At 43.2% G+C, this 11,688-nt stretch overlaps 1 pseudogene; it reads left to right on the forward strand.

Moving 5' to 3' along the window:
- Positions 1-300: 300 nt before the first annotated feature.
- LOC145857958 (S-adenosyl-L-methionine-dependent tRNA 4-demethylwyosine synthase TYW1-like) lies at positions 301-9,753 on the forward strand (annotated as a pseudogene).
- The last annotated feature ends 1,935 nt before the right edge of the window (positions 9,754-11,688 follow it).

The following is an 11,688-nucleotide window of genomic DNA, read 5'->3' on the forward strand; positions in this document are numbered from 1 at the left end:
TCAAAGACAGGGCAAGCCTTTTCTGACATTGAGATAGGAACATAAGGCGCAGAGATAAAGTTCAAACTAGACACTGGTGCACAAGTAAACATTATTCCTCTGAATAAGTACCGCAGCTTGACATCTGAGTGTGAGCTACAGCCCACCACGCGCAGACTGACTGATTATGGTGGTAAACAGATCCCAGTTAAAGGCACATGCACTTTCAACTTCAAATACAAGGATTGTGACATGATGTTCGACTTTTTCATTGTTGACACTTGCGCACCTGCAGTGCTAGGTTTTAAAGCATGTTTAGACATGGACCTCATCAAGTTAGTTTTATCAGTGACTGCACCAGTGGAGACAGAAAATGTAATGGAGGAGTTTGCTGATGTTTTTACAGGACTAGGACTATTCCCAGGAGAATGTACCATTCACCTTGACCCAGACGCAACCCCTGTGGTCCACCCACCGAGAAAGATTCCCCTTGCTCTCCTCGCCCGTCTGAAGAAAGAGTTGGAGAGCATGGAGCAATCTGACATAGTCACCAAGGTTACAGAACCGACAGATTGGGTAAACTCGTTAGTGGTGGTGGAGAAACCACGCACAGGCAAGCTCAGAGTATGTCTCGGCCAAAGAGATTTGAACAAGGCTATCAAATGCCCCCACTACCCTTGGCATCACACACAAGCTAGCGGGAGCACGCTACTTCAGTGTCATGGACGCCAGATCAGGCTACTGGGCTATCAAGCTCACAGAAGAGTCATCTAAGCTCACTACGTCCAAAACAACGTTTGGATGCTACAGGTTCCGTCGCCTGCCTTTTGGGATTATCTCAGCCCAAGACGAGTTTCAGCGAAAGATCGACGATGTGTACGAAGTCCTCGACGGAGTTGTGGCAATTGTGGACAGCATCCTTGTCTATGGTCGAACCAAAGAGGAACATGACAGAAACCTTCGTGCAGTGCTGCAAATGCCCTGCGAGAGAGGAGCCTGGCTCAATCCCGAGAAGAGCACAGTCAGCGCTACAGAGGTCAGCTACTTCGCACATCTTCTCACAGCGAATGGAATCAAGCCAGATCCACAGAAGATCTCAGCCATAAAAGAAATGGAGCTACTTCAACTACTTAGCCAAGTTCACACCCAGCCGCTCCAATGCTAATGACAATGCTTAGGTACACGTTGCTCCAACCATAAACATCAATGCCTTTCTTAAAATCAATACACAAGTATATATTTTTAAACCTGCATATTTAGTTAATATTGCCTGCTAACATGAATTTCTTTTAACTAGGGAAAATGTGTCACTTCCCTTGCAAACAGACGCAGGGTATATGCAGCAGTTTGGGCCACCTGGCTCGTTGCGAACTGTGAAGACTATTTCTTCCTAACAAAGACAGCCGACTTCGCCAAACGGGGGATGATTTAACAAAAGCGCATTTGTGAAAAAAGCACAATCGTTGCACGTACCTAACCATAAACATCAATGCCTTTCTTAAAATCAATACGCAGAAGTATATATTTTTAAACCTGCATATTTTGCTAAAAGAAATCCAGGTTAGCAGGCAATATTAACCAGGTGAAATTGTGTCACTTCTCTTGCGTTCATTGCACGCAGAGTCAGGGTATATGCAACAGTTTGGGCCGCCTGGCTCGTTGCGAACTAATTTGCCAGAATTTTACGTAACGATGACATGACATTGAAGGTTGTGCAATGTAACAGCAATATTTAGACTTAGGGATGCCACCCGTTAGATAAAATACGGAACGGTTCCGTATTTCACTGACAGGAAAAACGTTTTGTTTTTGAGATTATAGTTTCCGGATTCAACCATATTAATGACCTAAGGCTCGTATTTCTGTGTGTTATGTTATAATTAAGTCTATGATTTGATAGAGCAGTCTGACTGAGCGATGGTAGGCACCAGCAGGCTCGTAAGCGTTCATTCAAACAGCACTTTCGTGCATTTGCCAGCAGCCCTTCGCAATGCATTGCGCTGTTTATGACTTCAAGCCTGTCAACTCCCAAGATTAGGCTGGTGTAACTGATGTGAAATGGCTAGCTAGTTAGCCAGGTGCGCGCTAATAGGGTTTCAAACGTCACTCGCTCTGAGACTTGGAGTAGTTTTTCCCCTTCCTCTACATGGGTAACGCTGCTTCAAGGGTGGCTGTTGTCGATGTGTTCCTGGTTCGAGCCCAGGTAGGAGCGAGGTGAAGGACGGAAGCTATACTGTTACACTGGCAATACTAAAGTGCCTATTAGAACATCCAATAGTCAAAGGTATATGAAATACAAATCGTATAGAGAGAAATAGTCCTATAATTCCTATAATAACTACAACCTAAAACTTCTTACTTGGGAATATTGAAGACTCATGTTAAAAGGAACCACCAGCTTTCATATGTTCTCATGTTCTGAGCAAGGAACTTAAACGTTAGCTTTTTTACATGGCACGTATTGCACTTTTACTTTCTTCTCTAACACTTTGTTTATGCATTATTTAAACCAAATTGAACATGTTTCATTATTTATTTGAGGCTAAATTGATTTTATTGATGTATTATATAAAGTTAAAATAAGTGTTCATTCAGTATTGTTGTAATTGTCATTATTACAAATAAAAATAATAATAAAAAAAAAATCGGCCGATTAATCGGTATCGGCACTGAAAAATCATAATCGGTCGACCTCTAGTCTTAACCCCACCCTGGCTTAGTTTCCCAGAAGCAAGGATGATTTTGAGACAATGAGGGATTGTTCTACTCCTAAGCTATCACTAGTAAAACACATTATTGTCTATGTAATGCAGTCTTTAACTCATTTGTCAGCTCAAGCCATCTCTGGTGACCATACGCCAGATTAGCTGAAGGGAACTAGAGTGGAGACCATAAAAACACAGACACTAGTAGGACAGAAATGTCTTACTATTAGTTAAATATTAATTGTTAACTATTAATATTAAATAAATCAGGTAAATATGTAATTTTCCCCTCAAACTAGTGATCCATTTATTAAAGTGGCCAATGATTTCAAGTCTGTATGTAGGCAGAAGCCTCACTGTTCTTCACCACACCATTTCAGTTTGTTCGTGATGTTTTTTACGCCGAGGAACTTGAAACTTTCCACCTTCTCCACTGCTGTCCATAACACGGGTTGAATAAGTACTGACTCAAAGCATTTCAGCTTTTTATTAATTTGTAAAAAATAAATGAAAATCATAATTCCATTTTGACATTATGGAGTATTGTGTGTAGGCCAGTGACAAAAAAAAACTACATTTAATCAATTTTAAATTCCGCCTGTAACAGAAAAAAATGTGGACAAAGTCAAGGGGTGTGAATATTTTCTGAAGGCACTATAGGTTCGTGAATGGAGTGATAGTTGCTAGTGTTACTACATGAATGGGCTAGGTTTTTATGAGCAGAATTTCACACAGGAATTAACTTTAATTGATAATGAATTAGTCCCAAGGCTTTGCTACAGAGCTAGAAGAGGAGGTGAAGGCTTTGGGCTTTCCAGCTGAAGTGATCGACATGAAAGATTATGACCCAGATCAGTGGTGGACAAAATACTCAATTGTCATACTTGAGTAAAAGTGAAGATACCTTAATAGAAAATGACTCAAGTAAAAGTGAAAGTCAAACAGTAAAATACCACTTGAGAAAAAGTCTAAAAGTATTTGGTTTTACATGTACTTAAGTATCAAAAGTAAATGAAATTGCTAAAATATACTCAAAAGTAAAAATAATTTCAAATTGCTTATATTAAGCAAACCAGATGGCACAATTGCTTATTTTTTATTTACAGATAGCCAGGGGCACAGTCCAACACTCAGACATAATTTACAAACAAAGCATTTGTGTTGAGTGAGTCTGCCAGATCAGAGATGACCAGGGATGTTCTCTTGATAAGTGACTGAATTGGACCATTTTGGCCCATTTTCCTGTGAAAATGTAATGAGTACTTTTGGGTGTCAGGAAAAATGTATGTAGTAAAAAGTACATTATTTTCTTTAGGAATGTAGTGAAGTAAAAGTAAAAGTTATAAAAAATATAAATAGTAGAGTACTGATACCCCAAAACAACGACTTAAGTAGTACTTTAAAGTATTTTTACACAAATACTTTTCACCATTGACCCAGATGACAGACTAGCTTATCAGGTATATGATGTTTCCTTTAACCTGGAAGAAAATGATTCTATAATTATGCTTACCTTAATTGGTATCTATCTGGGCAGTCCTGTTTAAATTTGTGAGTAACTATAACATTTAATAGTATGGTAACAAGTTATCATTCACATACAGTGCCTTCAGAAAGTATTCAGACCCCTTAATTTTTTCTGCAGTTTGTTACGTTACAGCCTTATTCTAAAATTGATTAAATCAAATAAAAAATCCTCAGAAATCTACACACAATACCACATAATGACAAAGTGAAAACAGGTTTTTAGAAATGTTTGGACATTTATTAAACTTCAAAAACAGAAATACCTTATTTACATAAGTATTCAGACCCTTTGCCATGATTTGAAATTGAGCTCAGGTGCATCCTGCTTCCATTGATCATCCTTGAGATGTTTCTACAACTTGATTGGAGTCCACCTGTAGTAAATTCAATTGATTGGACATGATTTGGAAAGGCACACAATCCTGTCTATATACGATCCCACAGTTGACAGTACATGTCAGAGCAAAAACTAAGCCATGAGGTCGAAAGCATTGTCCACAGAGCTCAGAGACAGGATTGTGTCGAGGCACAGATCTAGAGAAGGGTAGCAAAACATTTCTGCAGCATTGAAGATCCCCAAGAACACAGTGGCCTCCATCATTCTTAAATGGAAGAAGTTTGGAACCACCAAGACTCTTCCTATAGCTGACCACCTGGCCAAACTGAGCAACCGGTGGGAGAAGTCCCTTGGTCAGGGAGGTGACCAAGAACCCGATGGTCACTCTGACAGAGCTCCAGACTTCCTCTGTGGAGATGGGAGAAACTTCCAGAAGGACAACCATTTCTGCAGCATCACCAATCTGGCCTTTATGGTAGAGTAGCCAGATGGAAGCCATTTCCCAGTAAAAGGCACATGACAGCCCGCTTGGAGTTTGCCGAAAGGCACCTAAAGACTCTCAGACCATGAGAAACAAAATTCTCTGGTCTGATGGAACCAAGATTGAACTCTTTGGCCTGAATGCCAAGCATCACGTCTGGAGGAATCCTGGCACCATCCCTACGGTGAAGCCTGGTGGTGGCACCGCCCTGCTGTGTGGATGTTTTTCAGCAGCAGGGACTGAGAGACTAGTCAGGATCAAGGCAAAGATGAACAGAGCAAAGTAGAGAGAGATCCTTGATAAAAACCTGCTCCAGAGTGCTTAGGACCTCGGACTGGGGCTAAGGTTCACCTTCCAACAGGACAACAACCCTAAGCACACAACCAATGCAGGAGTAGCTTCCGAACAAGTCTCTGAATGTCCAACCAGAGCCCAGACTTGAACCCAATCGAACATCTCTGGAGAGACCTGAAAATAGCTGTGCAGCAACGCTCCCTATCCAACCTGAGAGGATCTGCAGAGAAGAATGGGAGAAAGTCCCCAAATACAGGTGTGCCAAGCTTGTAGCTTTATACCCAAGACGACTCAATGCTGTAATCGCTGCCAAAGGTGCTTCAACAAAGTGCTGAGTAAAGCGTCTGAATACTTATTGAAATGTGATATTACATTTTTTTTTGTTATTATGGGGTATTGTGTGTAGATTCATGAGGGGGAAAAAAGCTATTTAATCAATCTTAGAATAAGGCCGTGTAACGTAAGAAAATGTGGAAAAAGTCAAGGGGTCTGAATACTTTCCGAATGCACCACTTGATTTTGTGCAGTAATGAAGTGCTACTATCATAGCTTCTAGGGAATTCGACTTGTATTCGCTGACAGAAAAACAGATGAAATAGCAAAACTATACAGTCTTAAAGCTTTCACTGGCATAATCTTCCAACCCCAAGTTTGTCACTTTTTTTATTATAACTTTTTTTTTTCAACAAACCAATGGCTGGCAAATGTTAAATAAATCCTGTTCTACCAGGAAAAATTTATTATTTTCATCAATATTCCATTTTGTTGGACAATAATCCACTCCATCTGAGTGGATTGGTCACCTGATGCAGCAGCCTGATAGGAAATTGCCATTTATTCAACAGGGATACTTTACAGTTTGGAGATAAAAATCCCTCTCTCCAAAGAGAAATGACCACGGGTGCTCGGCCCGGCCGGCGGCCCAGAGATCTAGTTACAGATGCTCAGTGCATTGACTCTCTCTACCCAGTGATCAGTCATGATGCTTTCTCCCTTGAGCAGCATAGATTGCTGCGGCAGCTCTTTACCGTAGGAATCCATGGGGCTAAGGGCACCGTACCCTGGCTACCCTGTAGGGCTTAAATAATTTACAATGTTGCTTTGCATTGGAGATTTGTTCTGCATTCAAAATGTTGTCCTCATACTTTATCATAGTGCTCCCAATGCAGCTGATCTTTTATTGATTCCTACTTTCACTCTGGTTGCATGCAATGCAGTAGGTTGTCCATAGCTGCATCCTGTTTCCTATGAAGTGCACTTAATTTGGCTCTGCGCAAATGTATTGACTTTATAAGGAAATGGAGGTCATTTCTGTCTCTCACTGGAAATACAGTATATACCAGAGATATCCTTTATCCTTATTCTATATGTCTATGCTACATATTCAGCATTTGTTTACTTGTCATCAAAAAATGTGGAAAGTGGCACATCTTTTTCTCCAGTGCTCCAACAAGTCGGTCTGTGTGTTCCTATTGGCTACGTACACTGACGGACAGCCCACAGAGATTGCTGAATTGTCTGTAAGTGGCTGGAGGAGGCATCCACTGACTTCAGATATGGAAAAACTAACCTGAAAGGACTGAGATGTGCAATGTTTGGCCTGGGCAACTCTGTGTATGCCAGCCACTACAATACGGTAAGAGATCTGACAAAAAATGTCTCCTATCGATATGTTTCCACTATGTGTGGTGCTGCTACTTACACTTATGAAATGCAATCCGCTTCTTTGCTTGTCTGATACTTTTATGGATATTTTTGCACATTATTACATTCCTCTTTTTGTACACACTAGAATACTAAGCTCATTCAGTTGATTATCATTACCACTATGACTGTTATCTCCTGTCCAATAGCTAACCATCCACTTTCTCTAGACTTCCCTCTCGTTTTGTTGAGTAGGAATGTGGACAAGTGGCTGTGGATGCTGAGCGGCATCTGTTTTCTGTCCAGAGGAGATGGCAACTGCAAAGTTGTGAAGACCCATAATGGCAGCGTGCAGGCTGACTTCCTGGTCTGGAAGACCAAGTTCTTGAACAGCCTGCAGGCCCTGGTTGCAGGACAGAAGAAGACCTGTAGTGGAAACTGTAAGATGGGCGGCTCCTGTAAGACCAGGAACAGGAAGAAACCACAGAAGAATACTGCGGATGACCAGGCATATCCAGAACAGCTCAGCTCTGAGGAAACACTGAACTTAACTACTCTTAACATGCACACCTCCCATTACTAATGCTATCTCATAGAGCTGATTCATGGTTCACGTAGCTCAATGTAGGTTTATTCTGTCCACAATAGGGTATTTCTTATTACACTTTTATCTGGAGGGGATTCCTTGACACTACTGCTATACTGAAAACACATGCATGCACATACCCTCTTTCTCATATTGTCATGATAATGTGAGTTCGCTGCGCTACTTTCTCCTCCTGCTGTCTCCAGCAATCTATGCATCAGGGGTGAGAGTGTAGAAATAAACTAGTGTGAAGGCTAATCATTATGATTTATCTACCGTGCATCCAGTTAGGCTTTATTTAATCTTGCCAACGCCGATGAACATGTGGTTGGCAACATCATTTTAATCATCCACGTACCCCGAGGAACTTCATGCATATGCTTATCTTTATTTAATCAAGCAGCTCCAACAAAATATAATGACTTTTAATCAAATGTATCCCATATTGGGTCCTGGATGTGTTTAATCATGGATGTATTTAAGATTAGTTGTGGATTTATGCCTTCATAAACCTGAAGGACGTTCAACCTCTTTAGGAGATGCTTGAAGTAAGTGATGCAGGTCTCTCGTGTACAAGGAGTGAGTGATCTCTCCCTATTTTTCTCCCACTTACTCTCTCTGTTCTCGCCTACCTTTCTTATTCTGTCCATCTCTCTCTTTGTGCCATCACCTTTCACTATCTACTCCTCTCCCTCTCACCTGCAGCCTCCCCTCCTCCTCTTTCTCCTTCTATTTCCCTCTCCCCTCTCCCTCTCTCTGCAGGAGGTGCTGGTAGAGTCCAATAGTGGTGAGGAGACAACTGGGTCAGAGGAGAAAGACCCAGGCTTGGTCATCGATGTGGAGGATCTAGGAAACATGAATGGCATCAAGAAAGCCAAGACCAGTCAGACACAAACCACACTCTGGGTTTTACACTAGCATACTACTTAGAATTATGCAATGTAATGGGCATGTGTTATACGAGGTTTGCTAGTATGGACACTTGATTGGAACATAGCCATGGTTTCAGTTTAAACATAGTTCATGGTACTGTACCTGTGAGGCTGAAGGGTAACCATAGAATTTTCTAACCTCATACCATTGCTTCATAAGCCATTATGTTTTATTTGTTTTAAAGCTGCTTTACAACTTCTCCTGGCTGTTTTTGACATAGTATTGTAGCACAACGCAGTCAAAGGCCTCCCATCCTCTGATTTGCCGACAAGCACATGCTCTATTTGGCTTCTGTGAACTCAGGCTCCATGGGGACACCAGAGTGAGTGGTGTGAAGCCTCCCTGCCTTGCTTTAGCAGCTAACACATAAGCTGAACATGTGACTGTGGAGTAAACGTGGCTTCCTTGAAGGAAAAGCAGAGCGAGCGGCACATGGTTTGGTAGACACTAGCCTGGGCAGGCGAAGTGGGGACTTGCGTAAAAGTGAGCTGTGGACGCCCACTCCCCAGACTTCTGGGGACGAGTGACTCAGGATGAGAAGAGGGAGAGGAGACATTTACTCCTCATCTCATTTTAGTCACACTCACTGGTGGAGAAAGAAGGGATGGAGAGAAAAAGTAAGAGCTACAAGTATCCATCTCCTCAACCTACCTGCCCATTTCATTGGCATGTCCTTTACATCTGAACCAGAATGGGAACGTTTTCAATGTTATTTAGCGAGGTTGGATTCCTCAAAGTTGACTAGAGATAATTATTTATGTACACAAAATAATGTACAATGTGGTGCAAAATGTTTTTAAGAAGGTGTTTTTGTATTGTGTGATTATGAGGTGAAATCTGCATGCTGTATAGAATAAAGGCGTTGAGGCATTTCGGCCATCAGGAACTGATACTGGTGTGTTTAGCACATTGTGCAGTGCATACAGAATAAACACATTTAACAGTTCTTTGCCGCTAATGATAAGGATGTGTGTGTATGTATTGCAAAGTATCTTTACTACAGTACTAAACATAAAGTCAGCACAGCAGTGGTTTAGAGTGCCAGAAAGTTTCGTGGCATCCTTGTTTAGGCACCATGGGATTGATATCTCCCCTGCTCCAGACTGATGTTGTTGGATAGCGAAGGAAAGGACAGCAATGTCATTGTCATCTCTGTTTGGGACAGCCGGCAGTCAAGCAGTTTTCTGCTCTGTTCTGGTCTCTGTGATGTCACTTTCCCTCAGTGTCACCTCCCAGCTCTGACCCCATCCTGACCTCGATAACCAGGAAGGAGCACTTCTGTCCCAACTGTCAGTCTTTGTGTTTGCCTGCAGGGGAAAGTGTGTGTGTGTGTGTGTGTGTGTGTGTGTGTGTGTGGTGTGTGTGTGTGTGTGTATGTGTTTGCTCAAGACTCTGTGTGAAATAAAGTTGTGTGTTTTCAGCATCTCAGGATGGCTGAAGGGCAGTAAAGGCCATGACTTGAGATTCTCTTTGTACACAATGTGTTCAGTTGAATGTATGACGTCTCTAGGTGTCAGTGATGGATTTGAGGAGAAAGATACATGAAAACGAGTGCAATGTGTTCAGACATATTGAGAGCCTGCATCAATCTATTCAGTGTATCTAGGGAGATATGTGAGGAGGAATGTAGAGCGTATGGGAGAGATTACAATAGACAGCAGAGTTCTGAATAATATTTTTTTTCTTTCTTACAACCTTTGCTTGTCAATGTTCATCCACATTCAAAGAGAAGAGTTTGTTTTGTACCAATAATTAAGACCTATTGTCACGACTCCCGCCGAAGTCGACCCCTCTCCTTGTTCGGGCGGCGTTCGGCGGTCGACGTCACCGGCTTACTAGTTGCCACCGATCGATGTTTCACTGTTCGTTTGGTTTTGTCTTTATTGTGTACACCTGTTTTGATTTTCCCTAATTATGTTCATTATTTAAATCTTTGCATTTCCTGTTTGTCTTGTCGGTAATTGTTTCCTGTTGTGTGTGAACGGAGGTGTTTTCTCCGCGATATGTATTGTCCTCGGAGAAGACTTATTGATTATTTAAGTAAACACGTTTGTTTACATTGATCCCTGTGTCCTGCGCCTGACTCCTCTACTTCTCCTAAATATAATCATGACAGAATTACCGACCACAATGGAGTCAGCAGGAGCAGCCAGTTCGTCTATTCAGATAGAGGAGGGCGTTCAGCAGCAGGCGAGTATGATCCAGGATCTTATGACTGCCATGGATTGCGTGCTACGGACCATGGAGAGAGTGGAGAAGAGAGGATGTCCCGTTGACCCAGCCACACCACCGCCCGGCACACCTCTGGATCCTATCCAGCCGCCGTCTGGATCCGGTGGGATTCGGCTCTCGCTCCCGGGAGCGTATGACGGAGCAGCTGCCGGGTGTCAGGGGTTCCTACTCCAGCTGGAGCTCTACCTGGCGGCTGTCCAGCCGCCGCCCTCGGGACGCGAGAGAGTGAGCGCCCTCATCTCCTGTTTGACTGGTAAAGCCCTAGAGTGGGCCAACGCCATCTGGGAGGTGGAAGACCCGACTCGGAATAACTACGAGGACTTCTCCCGCCGCTTTCGGGCAGTATTTGATCATCCACCAGACGGAAAAGCGGCGGGAGAGCGCTTGTTCCATTTAAAGCAGGAGATGAGGAGCGCTCGGGAGTTTGCCCTGGATTTTAGAACTCTGGCGGCTGGTGCAGGATGGAATGAGCGGGCCCTGATCGATGACTACAGGTGTGGTTTGCGAGAGGACGTTCGTAGGGAGCTAGCCTGCAGGGACACCACCGTCCACCTGGACCAGCTGATGGACTTATCTATCCAGCTGGATAACCTGCTGGTCTCCCGCGGACGTCCAGATCGGGGTCCGTTGGTTCCATCCTCCAGTCCCTTAGACCCAACACCGATGGAGTTGGGCGGGGCTGGTACTAGGGAGACCGGAGGGGAAACCGTTCCATGCACCAGAGGTGACCGCAGAGGACACACTGCTGGTCGGTGCTGGGGAGGTTTTCCAGGTAATCAAGGTGGTAGGCGGAACACTGGTGGTTCATCTCAGGTGAGTAGGCACACGACTCACCCAGACCCCCCTGTTGCTCACCTGTGGTTATCTATAAGATTTTCGGGGTTTTCCCCGCATTCCCAGCATAAGGCGCTAGTAGATTCAGGCGCAGCTGGGAACTTTATAGATCGGTCTTTGGCCAATAGATTAGGGA

This window comes from Salmo salar, chromosome 09 (assembly GCF_965601325.2).
Source record: "Salmo salar chromosome 09, fSalSal1, whole genome shotgun sequence".
Lineage (NCBI taxonomy): Eukaryota > Metazoa > Chordata > Actinopteri > Salmoniformes > Salmonidae > Salmo > Salmo salar.